This window comes from Malurus melanocephalus, unplaced genomic scaffold (genome assembly GCF_030028575.1).
Source record: "Malurus melanocephalus ecotype Western Australia unplaced genomic scaffold, MMel_1.1 scaffold_195, whole genome shotgun sequence".
Taxonomy (NCBI): domain Eukaryota; kingdom Metazoa; phylum Chordata; class Aves; order Passeriformes; family Maluridae; genus Malurus; species Malurus melanocephalus.
Window position 1 is genome coordinate 120,409 of NW_026623427.1, and position 24,129 is coordinate 144,537.

A 24,129-nucleotide genomic window follows, 5' to 3' on the forward strand; every position below is an offset into this window, starting at 1 on the left:
ACTGCTTTTTGAAAAAAATGTTAAAAAGGGTTGTATGGAGCCCCAGCATTTTCTAGATTGTAGTCTTGACATTGCGGTTGGCYCTATATAATCGAACTTCACTCGAAGAATAGCTTCTCATGAAACAGACTTTAATTTTGAAATGATATATCCTTTTCTGGAGCTTCTTTGGCAGTGGGAAGCTGTACCTTTCAAAAACAATCTGCTCTGTGTTGATGCAGCAAGCTAATAAAAGCAAATAAAAGTTCTGTTTATGAAGGCATATGGCAATCCTTATTTTTGTAAGATAACAAAACTTGCTGTGTGGTTCATATATAAATAAAAAYTTAATTCAAGGAAAATATAAAAGTTAAGAAGAAATAAAACATGGAGCAGCTTAGATTTAAAAAATCTGATAAAATATTGTCTATATTGAAAATGTGGAAATGGGCACTATTTCCTTTCTTGCCTTCATGATTCATGTACATTTATATGTTCCTGAATAAATGGTAGGTATATATCTTCTAATAACCACTCACTATTAATAAAGCAGATATGTTATCCAAGTTGAAATAAAAAGTATTTCTTTTCCATCACACTAACCCTTTTTCTATATTACAGTTAAATTAGTGAGGTGTATTAGGACTTGAGCACTGGAAAATAGAACCCAAATGAGCAAAAGCCGGAAGAGGCTACTGAGACTAAATGCTTCAAAAATCTTGGTGCATATTTCACCAGTGATTTTTTTGTTTAAAGAACATGCAAAACTGCACCATGGATTGTGCATATGGCCACCATTAAATGATATCTCCACTACTGGGATTTCATAGCATTTTCACTTCCAGTGCTGCAGGCTGACTTGTTACCAGATGCCAGTGGATATTTTAGCCTGTAGGAGCATGCCAAAGGAATAAGCTAGGCCAGTTCAATTTCAGGTTTGCAATCTGTATTTAAAGGTTTACACATTTAGGATTAAAATATGGAAAATTACAGAATTATTAGAAGGGGAAAATGGCAATGAAAAAATTGTCGAGAATAAATGGGTAATGGTAGAATTTAAAAACAATTTATCCTTCAAAATTTTGCCTTGTTTTAAATACATATCTGTTATAAAGATTATTCTAATTAATTTCTTTATAACAGTCACAGGTCTGGTTAACATTATTTTGAAATCAAGTTCAAGTTTTCTTTTTTATCTAGTTAAATAGTGCACTGAAGAGAGGGATTTACTCATATATTATTATGTTTTTGATATTGCAAAATGTTGTAGAGTGCATAATGGCAGTATACCGAACACATATTTTATCCWGCATCTTCTTTCAATGAGCATTTTATCTGTTTCTCTATTACTTCTTCTAACAGAGATTTTAATATAGCAACTGGAATGGTTTGGAATGAACTCCAATATTGGGAGTACTTGCTCTAAAAGCAAAAGGCAAATATTATAATGCAGTCAGAATTCATGAACTGCAAGTAATTGAAAAGAGATTTGTTCTTTGCTTTACAACAGAAGTAATCTCTTCTACACTGGAAGAGGCTGGAGTAGTTCATATTCTTTGCTGTTGAAAGTTCATTGAATTCATTGTCAATTCACTTSACAATATCCAACTACCGAAGCCAGGCATTTAGACATAAAATCAAGAAAAAATGTTTTAACTCAAGTGCAAGCAGAGGGCTGTAAGTGAGGGAAGGAACCTGAGAGTTACCTGCAATACAGACAAGCAGTGACGTTGCCAAGTGTGTTGTGGTCCTAGACCATAATGGAAGCACAAAATGAGTTTGAAGATGTACTATCTTTTTTCCACCTGAGGGGCAGTTTGTAAGGGAAGGATCTCTGAGCAAAGAAGGAGTCTGAGAAAAAGGGATAAGAATGCTTTGGGATTCTTGATGGTTAGAGAAATCAAATTTGAGGGGTGAAATTYCAGATCTAATCAAGTCAGCAGCATCATTCCCATTTACTTCATTAGGAGTCAGGTTAAAAGAAATATGAACAGAATCTGAATAAAGGAAAATTTCTCTGGTTTTGTGATGCAGCATCTTATGATTATGTACAATCTGTCTTCCACAGGGAAGGGCTTTAGAAACTTCATATGATAAATAGAGTTCATGTTTCTCTGAAATGCAAGTGCATCAAAGATGAAAGGTATAAACTTTTCAACATAGCAACCCAGCAATACATAACTGTTTACTACAGAAAACACAAAGTTGTTTCAATGACATATTTTGAGAACAGTGGAAATGTCCTTAATAAACTCAAGTGATCACCTTTGAAATTCTGCTCTTGAAACAAATCATGAGCTAATGCTATAATTTACATTGCTGTAACAGCAAATTCAGAGAGAAAAGAGTATTAAATGTCAACGTCTCTTCCTTTATCATATTTTTTTTTTCAACAAAAGATGTGATTCCACTTTTTAAAAATTTATTTATAGTTTAGAGACAATTCATACCTGGAGTTCCTAGGGCCAGTTAGAAAATAGAGTTACACCACTTAAAATAAGTTTTTTTACTGGTGCTGTTTATTTCAYCCATATATTGATATAACTATATATTTATCTTTCAGGCTGTATGTATCCATGCGTGTATGTACCAAAAATATATCTATKTTTTTGCTCTCTACATGGAGAAAAATGTCCTCATTTATTTTGTTGGAAGTTTTCCAACTGAGGTATTGTACAAAAAAGTCCCAAAACCATAGACTGAGGTATGTCAGCTATTTCCTCCCTTCCTTTCCTTTTCACTGAAAAATACACAAAATATGCAAGTTGCAGAATGTGAAACTCATATGAACAAGCACCTGGTGAGCTGGGATTTGAAGCTTCTTTTGACAAAAGTAACCTGTTAGTTTTAAAATACAATTAAAAAAAAAGTTAATTAAAAAACAATGAGTATGTAGTAAAGACTATATCATAGAAAATTCTTTTAAGCAATTATTATATTAATAATTMAATATATATGTGGCTGATATTTTATCATATACATAATATAACTTGATTCCTAATGAATCAACATGTTGCTGTTAACCATTGTGTGCCATACATAACTGCTTCTTTATTAAATACAAAACTCACCCAAACTTAATTAGGTGYATTATATTTTGTGAAGGAAGAATTGATTTTACAATACACTTGGAAAAGGGCACAACAGCATAGCTTTCAGTGGCTTTAYAGAACTATGAACCAGCTGATCTGCTTCCAGTAGAGCTTTGAAAAGTCACGCTGAGGAGGGGATATGTTTGATTTCATGAACTTAAGAAATATCTGATTGCAAATCTAACTCCAACCAAAATAAAATGGAAAGCTTTGACTATGMAAGACTCACTATCTGAATAAATTGATTATAATTTATTTATTTAGGCTATTGCCTGCAGTGTAGAACATATATATTTTAAATAAACTAATTTTTTGTAACCTATAATGCATAAATAAGCATTTTAGAGAATTATTCACCTGAAATATTTAGCATCTTAAGAGAAAGACAAAGTTTTAGACCAGTATTTGGGAGCAAAGATCTAAAGTTCCTACACATATGATGTGGAGCAGATTACTTGTATCCTTGTTATCATGCAAAGCATCACTATTTGGTGTTTARTATTTTTGTAAAGTGCGTTAAGTATTATCACCATTGCATTAAATGCTCTAGCAAAGTATAGTTTCGTAATTAGGATAAGTGGCTGAAATACATTTTTTTTCCCTTATCTTTGATTTATATTTATTTTCTGTTCCTTCTACGTTTTTCAGTGACTTTTGTATTTTCTGGAAAATCCTTAGCTTACARAGCTAATCAGATATGCCTCCTTCAGTTATAAGGCCACAGTCCATTACCTGAATAAAAGAGATAAACTGATGATTAAAATAGTCAGATGACCCTTCTTTCTCACACCACTGATCTCTTCATTAGAAACTACTTTTTCAGAAGTGCAGCTCCACAATGAAAAGCTAGTACATGTCTTACCATCCTGATTTTTTTAATTTACTGTTACTATTTATTGATACATTTGTATTAAAAAAAAAAAAAATTCTCAACTTAGTTGCTGCTAAAAAAGCTGTTTGTGATTACGCTTATACTTCCAGATAAATTCATTATGTTTTCAGAAATGTTGTATATAGCTGTCTGAGAAAAGATACAAAGCCTTAAGTGTCTTATATTCAGTGTTAACTAATTGGTTGAAAAGGAAATGTTRTGGTTGGTCTTTGATCGTAGCTGTACCCTACCCGAGTTGCAGAGTTTCTGAAGATGTTGACTATAAAACTTGAGGGGTTTTTGAACATCCACATTTCTCCACCCAGTGAGCTGTTAAAACTCAAACTGGTAAAGCTAAAAAAGGTAACCAACCACTGAGCATTATGGCATTGCCTGCCCTTTGCAAYTTCAGATAAAAACAGTATCAGCTTCAGCCTCAGAGGAAATCATTCCGTTCGGAGGAAACCATCCCTTCATGCTCTGTGCTGTGATAGCTCCAGCAGTGGTTAAAGGCTGCACGTTTGGAATTKCATGGCCACTGAAAGGTTCTGGTTTCTAAATTTTGTCTGCAACAAAATATTTCAAATATTTCATTGAAGATGCTCCAATTTTTGTGCCAGCACCAAAATGAAGTGAAATTGAAATTGATTGCCAAATAAATATAAATAAAATTGGTAGATAGAACACTTCTGACAAAGTTTTAAAGAAAATTATACCACTGGGATTTTAAATGTATAAATTCTTTATTTATCTATAAATAATTGAAAATATAATTATATAAATATTAAATATTTATTCAAACTGAGCTCTATTTTGGAAGTAAAGGCWTAATTTTGGTTTTTCTTTTCTACAAAACTATGTAATTACTGCAGCCCTTTTCTTCAATGAGAGATAGTTGGTTTAATCTTAAAATTTGTATTTAAATTAAAACACTGAAACTATTCTAAGGAAGTTTTTATTAATGACTTCTAACTTTGAAGAAGAAACCTACTACTTTAAAGAAAAGCGATGTAATGGATATTTTTCAAAAGGCCGTTAACTGGAAATATGCTTTCCCTATGTTTGAATATTTGAAGGCGAATCTAATTTTCTGAAGAAATAGCAAAAATTTCAGAAAAAAATGTGTTTTCTTCAATAAAGTCAGAAATATTTGCATCMTATGCAACCCATATAGGCGTTCATAACCATTTTACTGAACATGATTTAAAAAAAAAATTGTATTTGACAGGATGTTGTGATTTCCAAATCTATGTTTATACAGATTATGCCRGAATGACACTTTTAAATATTAATTAGCTGTTCAAATATGTTGCATATCAAAGCACATCTGGTCTGTGGCAAAATGTGAAAAGAAATGGCACATCAGCTTTTAAGATACATTGATAGGGTCACATAGATCAGCTTGTTCCCAGCTCTACTCAGGGAGTTTCATCAGCATCTCACTTTTTATGACATAATTTGCATTTTAGGAGACATTGTAGCGTATGCTGAAATGCCAAMATTTTCACAAGAGAAAGTTGTTATCTGAGTGGTGGGGTAGAACTTCAGGAGTGGAATATCTGGAGATTTTCCTTCCTGTCCCCAGGGGCTTTAAGACTTGCATCCTCATGAGAGTCTGACAGTTCTGGAGTCACGGATTACACAGGCACACGATGTCTTTCTGTTAAAGCCATGCCACTGCACAGCCAGCAGGGTGAGCTGCAAGGGGCAAAATGGAAAGTCAAGGAACCMAAGTCCTGGTAGTTCCACTGTGTAATGTAACTGTTCCCAGGGGAGATGGAAAAGCTACAGTTTGTTTCTGTTCCCAGGACAATGTCATCTTTGTAGTGTGTTGTCCCTGGCGGGATGCCAGGCACCTCCTAAGGCACTCAATCACTCCCCTACGCAGCTGGACAGGGGAGATAAAATATAGTGAAGGATTCATGAGCTGAGATAAGGACAGAGAGGTCACTCACCAATTACCATCATGGACAAACAAGGCTAAAATTAGGGTTATTAATTGAATTTATTATGAACAAAACCAGAGCACGATAATGAAAAGTAAAATAAAYCTTGAAAATGCCTTTCCTGCACAGCTCCCTCCTTCCCAGCTCAACCTCCTCCCCCAATGGCACAGAGAGACAGGGAATGGGAGTTATGGTCAGTTCATCCCCTGTGGCTTCTCTCTCTGCTCTCAGGGAGAGGAGTCTTTTCCCTGCTCCACTGTGGCATCCCTTCTACAGGAGACAGTTATCCGTGAACTCCTCCAAGGTGAGCCCATCTCATGAGCAATCTCTGTGAACTGCTGCAATGTGAGTCCACCCTACAGGCARCAGTCCTCCCAAAACTGCTGCAATGTGGGTCACTCTTTCACAGGATTGAGTCCTGCAGAAACAGCTTACTCCAGTGTGTGTCCCTCACAGGGTTCACAAATCCTACAGGAAACCTGCTCCAGTGTGGGCTCATCTCTCCATGGTTTTCAGATTCCTGCCAGGACCTGCTCCAGCACGGGCCTCCCACAGGGTCACAGTCTCCTCTCAGGCATCCACCTGCTCCAGCAYGGGCTCCTCCAYGGGCTGCAGGTGGATCTCTGCATCCCCATGGACCTCCATGGGCTGCAGGGACACGGCTGCCTCACCATGGGCTGCACCATGGGCTGCAGGRGAATCTCAGCTCCAGTGCCTGGAGCRCCTCCTGCCCCTCCTTCTSCACTGAYCTTGGTGCCTGCAGAGCTGYTCCTCTCACRTGTTCTAACYCCACTCTTCTTTGGCCACAATTATATCTGTGCAATAACTTTTTTTACCTTCTTAAATGTGTTATCACAGAGGTATTACCACCATTTCTAACTGGCTGAATTTTGGCCAGTGGTACATCTGTCTTTGGAGCCATCAGGGACTGGCTCTGCTGGAAATGGGGGAAGCTTCTGGCAGCTTCTCACAGAAACCARGCCGGGATTCCCCTCACTGCCAAAGCTTGGCTATGCAATCCCAATCGAGTCTTGTTCATCCAAGAGCAGTGCATAAAAGTGAATATTAGACACCTTTTTTGTGGATCAGATGAACCACATACTGTCTAAGAGGTGAGGTGAAGGTGCCCTCTTAGACCCCAGTCCACTTAATGTTACATGAACTCGTTTTCAATTTAAGGTCATGGTATGCAGGTACCTTAGAGCCATATCAATTCCCTTAATCATTTCACTTCCTTAGATCTGGAGTTATTTCCAGGACAGATAAAACTTTTTAGTGAAATCAGATTTTCATGTAAAATTGAATTTCTATTTTACCGTGTTTTTTCAACTGTGGAATTCCTCATAATAGATGGAACTGGAAAATGCATAACAAGTAAAAGCATATCTGGAATAGGACTGCTAYTGTGTAAATACTTTGGGGAAAACTGGTAAATGATAAAGCAGGTTTTGAGGTAATATCCTCCAAGATATTTTGATACCAGCTGATAAATTTAAGACAAYGATGTCTTTATTATCTAAGAGTCAAAATTAGGTGCTGAGATACTAGAAATAAAAAAACCAAACCTATCTTTAAATAAGTATTTATTTTTAATTGATATTATTTAAYATGAAGTGCTAAGAAATTGGTATGAATTAACACAAATTTTTTCTGATCATTCACTGAGATGATAACAATTTCCTTGTAGCAATAGCTAGGAATAGAGAAGCAAGGACAAAAACAAAAAAAAAATTAGTTTCCTTTACAAAATTCGGCAATACTAGCACATAGCAGAAAAAAATCAGATTCTCATGGCTAATAAGCTACCACATTAATGACCTGTCAAACAGTAAATTGAGATTTTTTACTTCATCTCTATTGTACGTGATAATAGTAAATTTTAGTTATCATGTTAAGGTTGGTGCCAAAACTTTATTTAATCAGATTTACGTTATCACTTAAACACATTTTTCTGCTTCATGAGTACATTTAAGTTCTGCTAGAGTAAGCACTGATTGGTAACTTTTATAAGTTTTATATGCCTGTAAAAGATGAACAATGAAGCCTGTAAAATTTTCCCTGATTCCTGTGTGATGCCCTTCCACAAATCTGCAAAAACATTTCATAAAAGCTTGGAAATAAAARGATACTTACTTGAAGAATTAATTCCTAAAATCCTTGAAAACGCTGTTCTTGGTATATTTCCTTCATTATACCTCCCTTCCTCTTTTCTATAGTATTCCAGTTTTCTTATCAACRGATTCCAAGAAGCATTAGCCAGAATTCATGTTTTCTGGAAGAAGGATCAGTGATCAGTCAAATAATTGATTGAGCTGTGCCCCAAGTGAAGCTCCAGATCTCAGGCATTTACAATGGAGTAACTAAATGTGGGGCCTTTATTCATTAGTCCCGAGCTAATTAGGCAGTGCCCATGTAGAATACCGGCATGTGGGCAGCTGAGCTGGGTTCTGGGATTCCCTGACCTAACTCACCCACAGACAGTTATGGCATGGTCCAGTTGCTGTAATTATGCTGTTTTGTGTATCCTGAGATTCAATTTTCTTCTCCTTCTGCTGGTCCAGAAGAGCACAGATCTCTCAGAAGACTTCTGCAACGTATGCCACCCCCAATTGAGGTTTTGGATACTCCTGACTTCTCAAAAAGTTGTTTTGTCTAGGTATAAATCAAGTTTATATACTTTTATCTGAGTCAATGGAGATCAAGGGCTCAATCCACTCTCCAGCCTGGAATGGGCTTTGCCAGTAAAGGCAGTGCTATAGGCTAAATGTTGGAGCCTCTTACTGCTGTCACCTCTCCTAAATAAAAAAATCAGTGTGTGCAGTGAACAAGAAGTAACTGAGGAATTACTCTTAGGGTAGCAATCTCCCTATAAGTATGCAGTTTTTTATTTCCTGAGAGCTTTCTCTTGCCTTCTGCCATCTTATGCCTGAACCCTCAAACTGATGCTAGAGGCAAAGGGGAGCACTTTGGAGCTGGGAATAGGCTGCTGGCCATTAAGAAGTCCGTAGTGTCTACATGTTATTCACATGCAGGACTATAAAAGAAGCACATATACTACCCACTCTGCCATGTGGAGTGAAAGGCCTTACCTAAGATGAACAAAATTTTCATTTTTCTTCCTTGGGCCTGCCTTTCTGCTGCAAATTAATTTTCCCCTTAAGCATCTAATTTCATTATTCTTTCTATTTCTCAAAAGTGCTGCATTGAATAGTGAAAAGTAGTAATTCAATGAATCTAAACGGTTTTGAAAGAGGCAACATATTTTGAGGGGGTGTATAATAGTAATAAAATGCTTCTTCCAATAAGYATTAAAAAGGTGCTTGGAATAATAGCAATTTCTCAGTTCAGATGAAATAGGTGAAATCTTTGAGAACTAGTAATGAGAAAGTAGTTACTCAATAGCCCAGTAATTTTATTAACTCTTTATGTGTTGTGCCACTTATGCTTACAAMTGCAAAGAGAAAACAATTTCCAGATTAAGTCACAATTATGGTGGTAAATACTTCCTATTTGAGGAATTTTATTTCTGACTGTTAGAAAATTGAACACACTTCTTCAACACAGTGGAGTATAAAAGCTACTTTTACTTCTGTGGTCACTATTCTCAATGAGTAAATTACTCCTTGTATTTTTTTGAAAACAGATATAAACATAGAGTAATTTTATTTTTTTTTTCTTTTAGTGAACAAACTCCCTTTTTAAAAGAGGAAGTTATTCTTAAGGCACTTTCTAAATGGCTGCAAATTGCAGTTACAGTATGACATTCATGATTTCTGCTTATATTTATTGAATGTTTTGAAATGGGTGTTCCTGGTGAGAAAAGTGAAAGAAAACCTTATTTATACCACCAGGCAGAACTTAGAGCTAGTTTCACTGCTAAGAAACTGAAGAACATCATAAATTTCTCTAAGGTATTAGTATTTTTTTTCTTCTACCACAAGGAATAATAYTTTGAGGGCACATACTAATGCTAAAATATTTTTTTTTTTATTCCTAATATGGTAAATGTTCCAAAAACAGTATAGGTACTTCTGGAACAAAAATATCTACCATTCAGATTATTTGCTACCTATCTTGGGGTTAATGATTTGTTGCTTGACTGTTTTTTTCTCCCTTAGATGCTTGGTTTGAAGAATTATGCTTGAAATGTATATTTTTTCTTCTCGTTTTTTTCTTCTACTCAGGAACCAACTTGCAATATATCACAGCTGTCATTATAATGAGAGAAACATCATGATGCAGCAGAACTTAGTCAATTCAATTATATAGAAAATGCAGTGAAATTATTTTGATAGAAATGCACCTGCTGAGGCTGCCTGCTAGGCTAGTCTACAATTAGATACTGTGTAAAAAGTTATTAAAAAGTTCATTTTAGACAATTTATCTCTCAAGTGTGTCAGGGGAATATTTCCGTGAAGAAAGGGTCAAAACTCTGGAGAAATGCTTATTTCAAAAGCAAAGATAAATTATGCAGCCTTGTGTTAGTCATGGTGRAGATACTCACTGCCTTTAAAAGAAATTCAAAGTTTTCAAAGATTTTKTAGATGAATGGGATCAAGCCACCCATGAACTATACAGCCTTTGTCCATAGGTCTAGGAAAAACATGAACAAAATGAAGATCTAGAAGAAAAATCAAATATTACAATATCTCTAATAAGCAATCCACTGACTTTGGAAYACATTGGTGGTAATAACACAATAACAAAAGGCAAAAGAAATTTACTATAGAAAATGCCCCAGAAAAATGAATGAAGGCACATTCTCCTTTCTCTGAAGAGCCATAGTGCTAGTATTTTGGAGTCAACTTCTACACCACAGGACTACCAGGAAGAATAATATATTTCCCTGTGTGAATGGCCTTTTGACGCAGCTCTCACTGTTCCTGGCTGGTTGTGTCACATCAGCAACTGAGGCAACAGCTTACTGAGCTAACATGAAGCAAAAGCTCTCCATAAAAATATTCATACTTACAATTAGTTTATCACACTGTGCCCATTCACTTCCCCAGAAAGGTAATAAATCACAAGTGGAGCTCAGAGCTTCATGACTGCTAGAATTATAACTATTACTGTGATTTTTTTATAGGTTATTTTGCTTACGAGTTCTGACAGCTTTGTGCCATTTTTCTCCTCAATGAGAGTGATTGGTGTAACAATGRAACACATTTGTACAGTTCCTATTTTGAATTTAAGAACTGCTGATTATTTTAACCAATGTTTTATAAAACTGCCCTGTTTCAGTAGTGGTTCTCAGGAGCAGGAAAAAGACACAAAAATCATTTGTTCTAGCATGGTATGGTCAGCTTCATGTTTTAAGTGAATTTTAATATTGTCACTGTCAAAACTGATTTGTACCTTTGGGAATTGTCTTAAATTTTCAAGAGTTTTTTGCGTGAAGGAAATATCAGGAAAAAAWAGAGATATTTTCTTGATGTTGAAGAATGACAATTCACTTCATAAAGCTGGACAGCAGATGGCCAGCGTGCTGTTGGCATTATCCTCTATAAATGCATATATAAAAATCTAGCAAAAAATAAATACACAGCACTCTTTAGTAACTCCCAAAAATTATTATACTAGCTACCAAAGAACATCATCATAAAATACTCTCTAKATAACTTCTTTTCGTCAAGCATATGAAACAAATTAATAAATATATATATACATRTATAGTAAAATTTTAGGTATACTCTTAGAAAAATTATTCTCTGTATGTTGCTTATTTAAGAATAATTTTAATGTGATACCCAAAAGGAAGACAACTGAAAACTCAATATGTTGTGTGCAGAAACCGTGTGGTATGCAGAGAAGCCAAGAAAAAAGATCTTGAATTGATTTATTTAGAGAATCTGACTATGTGAGTAGAAGATAGAGTCTGGGTTCATAAACTCTACTGTGAAAAGCTTCTCAGAAGAATTTTGGTTCCAAYTCAAAGCAAACATGGCAAATATTTGAACACCATCTTTTTTTGCTTGTTTTTTAAGTTTTTTTTTCCCAGCTGCTGGCACAAAATAATGTTTGGCTTGCAAAAACTAATGAACTTCTGAGATTTTTGTCTTTGGGGGCTGCAGTTATATAAGAGAGGGTCATAATTTCTGGCTTCTTAACATGCCTATCATGTGATGTATTTCGAGCRCTACCTGAGATTTGCAGTCCATTCATGTCTGCAAAATATGTGTCCCATTTTTACATACATATTTTATAAAATATTTTMGTTTACAATTGAAAATGAAAAATACCCATTATTTAGTCTTGTTTTGTARCAAATATGGAAGTGTACATAACTGAAGAAGATTCAGGAATGCTAATGATAGGCTGAAAAGCCTTATTTTCATATTAAAAAAAATAGTGTATCACAGAATAAAAGATTCATGGAATCATTTAAGCAAGAAAATGTCCTTAAGATCCTCAAATTCAACCATTAACCCCAGCATAGCTAAGTCCACCACAAAACCATGTCCAGAAGGTGCCACATCTACATGTGTTTTAAATACCTCAAGAGAAGGTGACTCTACCACTTCCCTGGGCAGCCTGTTCCAACATTTTGGTGAACAAATTTTACCTAGCATCCAATGTAAATCTCCCCTATTGTAGCTTGAGGCTGTTTTCCATCTTGTTCTATCTCATGCTATTGTGCATATGTATAGAAGACATTTGAGTAACTATTTGAGTGAATACAGAGCTCAAAATTATTCCTTCACAATGATGAAGGAGATTCAAACTGGCCAGTGAAAATAATTATGTAAATGCTATTAATGATTRAATCATAGTTTTAATAACATGAATAAATCAATTAGATTTCATGGCTTTTAATAGCATAATATATGCCCTTGTGTTCATGAATAATTGATATAAGCAACAACAACGATGGCAAAACCAACAAACAACGATAAATAATCCTGTAATATATGTTGGTTAATTCCTGCAAAGGTTAAGAACATCAAATTTTCAAATATCATGACCCGACTTTAATGACCCAGTAACAGGCTGACATTTGCAGTACCGTTTTTATGTAATAACACATCACATGCAAAGATCAGCAAGTGCAATGTAACCGCTTATCTCAAAGGAGAAAAATAAGTAATAATGGTACAAGAGAGGTTAATAACAGGTACAGGTCCAGCCTGGCTTTTWTCAGTCTCTTTAGAAAATGAATTGGGAATTGCTGTCAACTTGATTGGAAAACGGAGAGGAGAAATAGATACATATGGGAGACATCAGTCAGAGTGGAGAAGACTGGTCTGTGTGAAGGTTGTTTGCAAGGTTACCTGTTCTGACGCAATGGAAAGCTGGAATTTGCATCTCAAAGCTTTGTTCCTTTCTCAACATAGTGTCACATAAATTGTCTGCCCTGGGGTTTTAATTTCACAGATGTCTAAGCTCATTTAGAAATTAAAGTGCAATAATCTGTGATCCACACTGTATCTCACCATTCTGTTTTTTTCCCAGCAAATGTTACAGGGTGATTGTTTTGTTTACACATCAGAACTGTACTCAGAGTTATAGGCTTGGGGTTTAGGTTTTTTTTGGTTTAATACATCTGTGCTTTTATGCAAAGGTTAAAACATTACATATTTTTTCTCTAATATTTCTGTTTTATTTTGGGGCAACTTAAAATTTACTCTTTTTAAAAATGTTTTATAATCTGTGTGGTTTTTACCATCCCTAATGAGTATAGCTGGATGACAGATGCTTTATAAAGGTTTTAATTATCCCCTTTTCTTTTTTTTTCTAAACAGAGATATTATCCTCTGAGGTATTGGCTCTCAGTTAAAGAAAAAAATGCATTTTACTGTTCAGTAGACTTTTCATCAGTTTAATTGTATTGTGAATCCTAGTAAAATAGTGTATTATTGATTTACTGAAGGAAATGATTTGATTAATTTTTATTTTACACTGGTTTTAGTTTTCAATGAGAATATATATACGTGCTTATTCCAGATTGTGATTGGCAGGACTGAAGACAGAAATAAGCAATCAATTCATCACCAAAACTTGAGCAAATATTAGCATGTAAGGATATGGCTGCAATCTCCCCACATTAAAAGCATCATTAAAAAAGAAATTAAAGATACAGTTTTATAAATAGGTAACCCAGTTCCAAATATCCAAGGAAATAAATGCTTTGGAAATTTCTTTTGAAAGTCTCTTGATCTTGCCTTTGCAGATCACTTGCAGCATTTCTGGAGTTCCAGCATTGCTGGAAACTGTCCTGCCAAACAGGAGCCTTTTCTATTTAAAGCAAATTTGAACAACCATCTCTCAGCTCTGGCACCACATCATGGAGCAGACACAACCTCTCTGGTAATCCGGTCTGCCATTCAAACTTCATTAACTGAAATTACATCCCCAAAACTTAACACAGGTCATGGAACCCCCTTACTGCGCTCAATTGGCATTCTTCAGTTTCTGAAGGGTTTCCTGTCTCACAGAGTTGCACAAACAGAACTGATAAATTTACTCCTCCAGGTCATCCTCTARTGTGTCCCTAGACACCAAAGGCCCTTCAAATGTTTCAATACAGTCTTAAAAATAGTAGAAAACCCAAAATTATARCATTATCTCTAAGCATCCTAATTAGCCCTTTTAAACTGTGTCTGCTTGAATTAATTTAATTTCTTTCTCCTRTCTATGCTGCTTGTTGATAGCTGGCCAGACAACCTTATTAGATCAGTGGAACTGCAATAAACTACAATACTAATTCAAAGCAACAGTGAAGAGTATTGTATTTACTACCGATTTACAGTTAAATTAAAAAAGGTAAGGATAGGGTAAAAAAGAAAAAGAGATGTTCTGATTTTTTTATAGCCTTTTTATTGCTAGTAAATTGTCTACATCATTCTTTCATATCTGCAAATATAGCTTGCTTAATAAGACCTTTCCTTGAGAAGAAAAATTAGTAGTATTTATACCCCTACAGTATGATTGTCATGAAATGCACCAAATCAGAGGCAAACTGCCCCCAAGCCAGAGTATTCAGACACCCCATGATTCCCCCAGTATAAAAACCTGGAAGTCTGGCAGTTCCAGTTGCTACSTCATAGCTGCAGGCAGGGTTGCAGAGCAGTAATAGAAGCACTACTTACATTTTGTGGTTGGTATTTTTCAAAGCAGTATCTAATTACCWCTGAGAGTGGTATTCATCTCACTTGACTCCAGTCATCTGTATCTGATCTAATTACCCTTGAACATCTTTGGTAAGGAAAGAAATAAACATTTCTAGGGCACATCTTACTCTCATAAAGACAGCTAGGGCTAATTTGAAGTCTTTCAAGGTATCTGTGAGGCTTTAAGGCATCCAAAACTTAGGATTTGGTAGATGTTTGCAACTGCTTTCCTGATGCTTCCAAAAAAACCCCTAACCCCAGATATTATAGGTTCTGCAACACAATGTTGCCCTTCTAGCRCTTCATCCTCTTGCTTCATTTGCCCTTCTAGCTTCATCAAGCATCATGGTGACTTGGAAAGACAAACACCATCACCCAAAATGTTATCTTTTTCCTTCTTCCCCCATCTTTGTATGCTAAGCATGACACTATATGGTGTTAGACGTTCCTTTYACCAGTAGAAGAACATGTGGAATATCTTATCCCAAATTTTAGTAGACTCGTTTMGACAATTTAACTGAGTCCCTGGAACTGAGGTGAATAATTTCCTAGTTGAAAACTTTTCTCACCATTGTCTATGGAAGGGGCCCTAGGAGTCAGCTTGGGTGTGTATTTCATCCTGTGAATCCTTCTTGGAAGCTGCAAAACACCCCTCGTYAGTGCTAGTGGTTGGAGTTAACCTGGCGTATGCAAATCCTCASTTACAGACCTTGTATTCCTCAGAGTTACCCTGGCATTTCTCCCTGYCAGCTGATCAGGACTACAAAATCACCAAGGACTGGACTACAACAGGCATCTCAACAGGATCARGTACTAGAAAAACTTCTGTAAGGAGAAAATAGTAATCTTATTGAATGTGAAAAATAATGCATAACACCATAACCTGATAATAAGTTTTTTAAAGGTTTTATTTTACTGAGCACCTCAGTTTTTCCTTGACCTGAGATCTGTAAGACTCCTCAGAGCACGGTGTTGTGTTAAAAAGCCTTTTAATAAAATTTGGACCAATGGCTCCTGMAAGATATAGTGGTCTGAACTGCTATTGGAAATAGTGAAAGAAGRTAGTGTCTCGATGCTGTGAGAAATGAGCTTAACTTACCACAGGATACTCCTACGAGCTGAAGAATTACACTGTTTTCTCTCAAAAGATTTATTGCATTTGAAGACAGGAGATTCTCTRGGCATTAATGAAATATTGAGTACCATTTCTGTACTCTTTGGGTACTTATACTGACTACAACAGTAAAATCTATGGTAAACTGAATAATTCATTCACTACTCACTGTGGGCAGGCAGGTGTTCAGACGTCTCCAGGAAAGCCTAGCTTCATCAGGCATCATGGTGACTTGGAAAGACAAACACCATCACTCAAAATGTTCCCTTTTTCCTTCTTCCCCCATCTTTGTATGCTAAGCATGACACTATATGGTGTTAGACATTCCTTTCACCAGCTGGGGTGAGCTGTCCCRGCTGTTTTTCCTTCCAGTGTCCCCACACACCCCCAGCCTGCTCACTGGTGGGRTTGGGGTGAAGAGCAGAAAAGGCCCTGACTCTGTGCAAGCGCTGCTCAGCAGCAGCTAAAACATTTCTGAGATATCAACACTGTTTACAGTACAAATCTGAAGCAGCCCTGTGCCAGTAACTATGAAGAAAATTAGCTCTGTCCCACCCAAAAACCAGCCTATGTAAACCAGAAAGATAATGTGGCATACCTAACATAGCAGAGTACTGAGAATGTGCTACTGTTCATTCTGTCAGGATCAGATAAAGATACAGTGCASCATGCTGAAATATTATGTATTCAAGTATTTTATCCAGTAAATGAATAAGCAGGAAGTGCTGTGACAGAAATGTACATGCTATGGCACAGGGGTTAAATGAGACCAGATTACTAGGATAGTGTTTGTCTATGTCTGTGATATAAAAATTGCATAAACTACTGAAGATTTTCTCTTTAAAGGAAAGCATTCCCCTGTATCAGAGTATGTATATGTACAGTGTGTATATATTCTTATGTTTATATGGATATGTACATGTATCAGCTCTTGTTTCCACACACAAGATCCCACACAGATCCTAATAGCATGATGAGTTTATCCCAGTTTGTTAACAGAAGCCTTCCTTAAGAAAGAACAGCAGCCATCAAAGGTATTAATGATAATTATCTCCATTGCTTATCCTTTGCTCCTCCACAGTCTCCAGATTTAAAATTACAAAAAGCACAAAAACTTTCTACCTTATACTTTCCAAGTACATTATGCAAGTTGACAATTTTCCCTTCTTTTCTTTTCACACACTGTAATAGAGGTCTCTGCAAAGATRCATTTTAAATGATGCCTACCAGCACTTCAAAGCCATCTCTTGTGTGGTAGACCTAAGTTTAGCTTAATCAATGTTTGATGTAATGAAAATCTCTTGACAGAAGTTGATATGCTTAGAAATAAGTCTCTGATGCTTCATTATATATTCACATAAAGGTGAAATTTGTGGTGATTATGCACACCTCTGAAATGTGTCTCATTGGATTAGCAGCTATAATTAGCATTCACTTTTATGAAAGTCAGCTTAATAATATTACTTTCCCTACCACAGGTAATATTCTTGGTAATAATATTTTATTCCATGAGCAAAAATAAAGAAAATACTATTATTGTGCAGAAAAGCATTTATTGTATTTAATTTATCTCTATTTTTTAAAAAGAACAAGATTTTCTATCTGCCTGAAAGCCTTTGCTGATCTAAATTAACTGTATATATAAACACACATTTTTCTTAACACCACCCTAAAATGTTGAGGARGCCAGGGTTCCCCACAAGTAGGGAATTGGCTGGGGACACTGGGGGCAGTTAAAGGCTACCTTAGATTCTATTCACAATGCATTGCTTTTGTAGTGCAAATTTGTATCCACCACCTCTGCTGGTAGACTGGTAGTATCAGGGTTTCTTTTATTTGACTTTGTATGAAATCCAGTCTGAGGTAATAATTTGTATACTTTAAAATGAGGTTTTACAGTAGCTGTGTAGAGCTATACTAAAAATACTTTATGTGATGCAGTCAGCACAATGCTGTTCTCCACCATTGCCTKATCTTGATGGTTTCAAGTCATTTTGCAGTTAAACAACCCAAGCCATATTTCTTTTCTGTTTCTCTTCAGTCCCTAAGCATTTCAGTGACTCTATACCATTGGTGATTTTCATCCAATTACTGTTATTYGTCCATCAGAAACATCCAATTATTCCTGTGAGAAATTCCAGTCCTTCTCCATAGTGATGAGAATGTCATCTGTAGACCTCATGAGTGTGGTCCTGGACTTTGTGTCAAGGTCATTTAACCAAAAATGTTTAATGTCTTCAATCATAAGAATGATTGCTGGGAGACTTAAGCAAACAATTCCCTGTGGGCAAAGATTTGCAAACATGTGGCACCCAGCTGTCTTCTTGGAATGTAATCTACCTGTGTAGACAGATCCAATGAATTGAAGAATAAAACTGGTAGTACTCGTATTTCCAAYAAAACAGCAATAATAGATTTTTAATTAACTCCCACTATAGAATGAAAATTTGAGGCTATAGTTAGTTATCCTGTAAATCCTGTAAGAATATTTTTCAGCCTCATTACTTCGTTGTGTCACAGAGAGTAAATGAAAACAGGGAARTGCTGGGGGCTGTATGTACACATTTGTACCTGTGTTTTTCAAGTGCAATGGAGAACTAGATCAAATACATAGCATTTAATTGCACGAATATGTTGTGCTTTTGCTATGTTTAAAAAGGGGAAATATTAGCTATACTCATTTCAGTGTGAAAATAATTTATTGTCTTTTTCCAGGGCTCCCATCAAACAAGTGAGTATTCAAATCTACACACCAACAATGTTTTATAAACCTTTTCATTCATAGTAGACCCCATACCAATGTGTTTCCTAAAGTAAGGTGATAACACCTATTAGTATGGTACTCCTAGATTAATCTCACTTTTGAGGCATTTTCATGAAAACTCTTAGAACAGGTGTTTTCTCTCATCCCTCTACAGGCTTTCATCTTCTAGCAGATCTCATTCCTAACACAATGCTCTAAAATTGTGTCAACAATTAATCTGTTATAAAACACAGCTAATATAATTTGTCATACCAGTAAGTGTCATGACCCACTGGTAGGGGCTGTGATGTTCCTTATAAAATCTCATGAGGCTGAACAAAGACACCAGACCACCTGTCAGGGAAGTCTTATGTTTTATTGTACAGTCACCAAAACTTTGGCAACCAGCCCACTATTTAGACTGAAAAGGTGTTGGCTAACAAGCCCTTAAGTTTTTACAATAGACACCCACAAGTGACKGATTGCAAGCCCTTTATTTTTTCCAGTACACTTCAATAAGTTCTAAACTCCCACGACAAACTCCTCACAGTTCTGCCTGTACATTCATAATAGTTATTAAGCCACTGCACACCATTACACAAKCTCTCCACTCCCACAGCAGAATTAATGGAACAGAATATGATAGTTTACTTTGCTCAGGCAAAGCAAGGGAAGAAACCAAAGAATATCACCCATCCTTAGATCATGGATTGGTGCTGCTGCATGGATGGTCTGGAGCTGAGGCAAACAATGAGATGAAGAAAGTGGAAGAGAGGAGAAGGAGAAGAGAGTAAAAGAGAAGCCAGAGATAAAAAAGAGCAAGGAAGCATCTTTTTAATATGCGTCTTTTAAAAGTTTACYTGGTGCATGCCTCTTACATAAATGAGACTTATCCTTCTCTTCTGTATCACACACAGCCAGCCCTTCTCCGGGAAATAAGGGGGGATGTGGGACTGACCCCACATCTCAAAACAGAGCTGGAAGGTGGCTTGGAACAGCCCTGCCCCACCTCCATGGGACTCTCACCTCCATAGGACCTTCCCTTTCAATTACCTTTCCTGTTGAATGTTTGAGACAAAACATGCTGAAGTGTAGTCCTCTACAGTGAGTTGCTCCCTTTTTGTACAAGGGTGTATGAAATACATAATATTTGACAGAAAACAAGCTGTTTGGTTGTTTAAAATATTTATTCAGTGCTTTTTTTTTGTCATATAAAGGCCAGAGGATTTTTCACTTCCACAGAAGGTTTTGCAGGATTTTAAGTGACGTTAGTTTCAGTGAACTTCCTATTATCTATCTTCTTTTTTATGTTCTGTATTATTCTGTTTGCAAGTCAGATATCACTCCATTGCAGTGTTTATGTTTTGCCTAAAAAAAATATRCATCTCTGTTTAATGTAAGTTGCCATATAAGAATATATCTCTAATTCATAAGCTATTTAAAAGTCTGAACAAACAAAGGAGTCTTGAAAGAGTTAAGCTTTAAATAATGCCTGTGAAATAACATTTAGGACAGTGTTTATCACTTTAGCTCAAACTCTAGAAATGCCTGTGTTCTCTGAACAAAATAAAGATTTATGGAGTGCTTAATCATACTGATTGGGAAATAGTTGTCTATCCCTTCTCTGTAAGCCATTTCTGGACCCCCTGGAACACCAATGTTCACCAAGGTGCATTTAGATTGCACATTAAAGTTTCCATATGGAAAACCTCAGCTCTCATGATCTCAGTGAACAGCTTGTGTTACTCATCTCATTAGAGRTAAACAACTCTGAGATGGCTGAGTTGTGAAAACACTGATGTTTCAATATCAGGCACAGAGGATTAGTTTCAGATTATCATTTTAGGGCAGAGTTAAAGTGGGATCTCAATTTCAGTGTCTGATTCATGTTATCAGTTGTTTAATTGTAATGTCTTCCTAATGCGTGACTGTAGCTTAATATAATACATTAGATAATTAGATGACCATGTCATGTAAGTTTCTTTTTGCACTGCATATGTTCAATCAGTTAAAATAACTGAGCTGCTGGAAATATATTGAGTATTTACTCACAGTAATCTTAGTACAGTAAAAATAAGACAAAGTAATCCTTGTGTAAATCTATCTGGCATTTTTCATTTCCAGAATCCAAAATGTCCTGTTTTTCACATTTCTGGGGTATCTTTTTTAGCATATTAATTTGCCTTTTTTTTTTTTCTCTCTCTCTTAAAGAACACTTCCTTAATGCTTTTGTTTTGTGTCAAATTTATTTAATATACCCTTATTAGTATGCTATAACTTAATGGCATGGCAAATTATATTAGCTGCTCTTTATAATAATTTATTTCTGAATACCTATTTATTTATTTCTAAATAGCAATAGTGATGGGTRTGTGATTTCACGTTCTCCCAGTACTGCTTTAGGGGGTGCAGAAATCATACTCCTATCAGGCATTTTTGGCAACTGAAGACACTTGTCTGGCATGACTTCAAAGGATCACTGTGCTTCAATATCAGTGAGCTCCTAAACCAGTATATGATAAGAATATATATAGGGTTTGGGGTTTTTTTTAAATTTTATGTACAGCTTATTCATTAATGTCTATGTTTTTCCTATTAAGATATACAATGACATTTATAGGAAGCATGGATTGAATGTCCTTTTCTTTTTTTTCATTTTGCTGTTGCTTTCTGGTACAGAACAAGTTATGGTGAAATTGACTTTCTGTCAGCTTAATAACTATTAATGTATTGGATGCAGCGAAGCATCACTTTACACGATCCATCTTTAAAGGTAAAGCAGTTTTGCAGGAAGGTCAAAATTTATTTATTCTCCATTCATTCTTTCACCTTTGAGAAATAATCATTATATAAACATTGAGCACATTTGTGAATTAATAACAAAATTTTGTGGGTTCTCTGCTTAAAAGTTTAAACTGGTAAAATTCATAAAGCTGCCAGCGATATTAGTGAGGCAATTTAAAAACTTTTTCTCTAGTGACTGATACTTTAAAATACGTTTTCAACATGGAATGTTTCAATTCAATTAAATGAGTCTATGGAGACATCTGATGATGTGCTTATTTAATTATATTTTTTAACAATTATATTTGGTACCTATAGATTTTCCCAAAGTAAAAAGGGTCTGAAATCTAACTTAGATCAACATTACTCAGTTGMCAATATAATAATACTTTCAAGACAAATGCAATTATAAATTCTCAACATTTTGGAACAGTTTCAGAAGYAAAACCTTTATTGGGTCCTCAAACTGATTGGAGGCCAAATGCATTCCAGGTTCGAAAAGGCAAGGTTCACCACGCTTTGCTCTCTTGCTAGGTCTGATGTAATTCAAGCAATAGAAGAAGAAAAACAACTGTGACAGAAGGCTATTGTGATATGTTTTGTAATTTAATTTTTTGAGTACCTTCATTAATCCATATCACAATTAATTCAAATTAAATTAGTCCAGAAAGGTAGAAACTTCAAGTTGGAATGCAACAGCAGTGTTGCCTTTGGCTGGCAGCCTTTAAATAGAATTACCTTCAAGCTTCGATTAAAAATGACCATTATTGTTTAAATTTCTTGTTTTGAATTAATCACAGACTATCARTGTTCCAGGATAAATGCAAGCATGTTTAAAATGGTTTGAGAAGGTTAAAAAGTCTGATTTGTCCTTGCTGAGATGAGCTGAGCTATTCGTATCTATTTACTGGGTTTAGGCAAAAAATTATAAGTTGCCTTAACATCTTTCCACAGCAAACAGGAAAAGAATCCTTTCTATTTTCTGCAGACTGAATTCAGTAGCCTCACTTCTCTGCTTTCAAATCCAGCTCAGTTCTCAAGGGCAGCTGTTTATCATAAAATGCTTGTTAATGGGCAACTGATACTGCCCAGTGGATGAGAAGACTATTGAAAAGTGTGTTGAAAGAGAAATAAAACTTGTTCACTTTCTATAGAACTCTGCAAGATAAAACATTTTTTTAATAAGTTCTAGAATGCTTTAGAATACCTTTGATTAGGACCATTAAGAGCTTTTTTTAATTTCTTACAAAATAAAGTAGTTAGTATTTAAGATTTTTCCTTAATAAATTGTTTTAAAGCCCTGTGTTTTAACCAAGCAGGACCTTCCCACAGTTTAGAGGTGCTTTATCACCAGCACAAGGGAACAGCCACCAGCAATTGCCTCAGAAAGGATCATTCACTCTAAATCTGGGCCTCACATCTCTGCCTTTCAATGGTATGTGCCTGCTCTGCACCAAGGTCAAACATCCAGAAGATTGCTTTCACTCCCACATGCAAACTGGAAGGATGCAGCAGCTGCAGAGTTGCCTGTGCTTTGGAAGTTGTTAGAATAATATTAACAATATCCAACACAGAACAGTGAGCTGCCGGAATGAGTTTATTAGAAATCGTGAGGACGGTGACAGGAGTGTTTGCAGCTCCTCTCCAGGGATCTGAGTCAGCAGATAATAAATAATCCTTATTCCTTGACTTAGTGTAAGCATTTGAGCTTTTTCAGAGGAGGAGAGTAGGATTTTATTCTAAAACAGTCTCGAAAGAGTAGGCAAGGCAAAAGGGAAGCACCCTGGTTTGCATGGCAGGTGCTGGAGATGTGATACCAAAAGTCCGAGAGCAGCCTCTTCCAGCTCTCCAGGAGAGTGTCCTAKACTCACTCTTTCACCTTTCCAATTCTGTTTTCAATAGTTTTACATAGGCTTTGCTCCCATGACCAAGAAATTTGGCATTTTCCAACTAGAAGTTTCCCAGGTATTCCCAGCCAGTTCATTATGGCAATGCTTATATCAAAAAGTATCTGGTTTTCTTTCTTTAAGAAATAGCAGTGCACTACTACCAAGAGTTGAAGTTGCAAATGTTTCATAAAACCTTGATTTTCATGTCATCCTTRGAGCTTTTTAAATGTCAAGAGACATGATTTAATAACTTCTTAATACTTTTACCTTTGGTGCTTCTTTTTCTTAGTTACTGCAGTAATAATAAATGGTTTACAGCAATRTAGTCAGGCAGACTTTTTCCTGTAAGCATTGTTCACTGAACTTCATAGTTTTTCAGCAMATGCAAAAGATATTGAAAAAGATTTGGTGGCGCTGTCTCATTTTGACTGGTTTAAACCTAGTTTCTGATGCCCCTCTATGCACACTTACACTGCAGAAGTAAGAGGGGGAAGACCRTGGCAATCTTTCATTTAGCAGTGGAAATTTGGTAGTGGTTCAATTTCCCTTTGATCAATCGACTCCATCAATCTACTTTTTAGTACTTCACACAATATAAGCAATT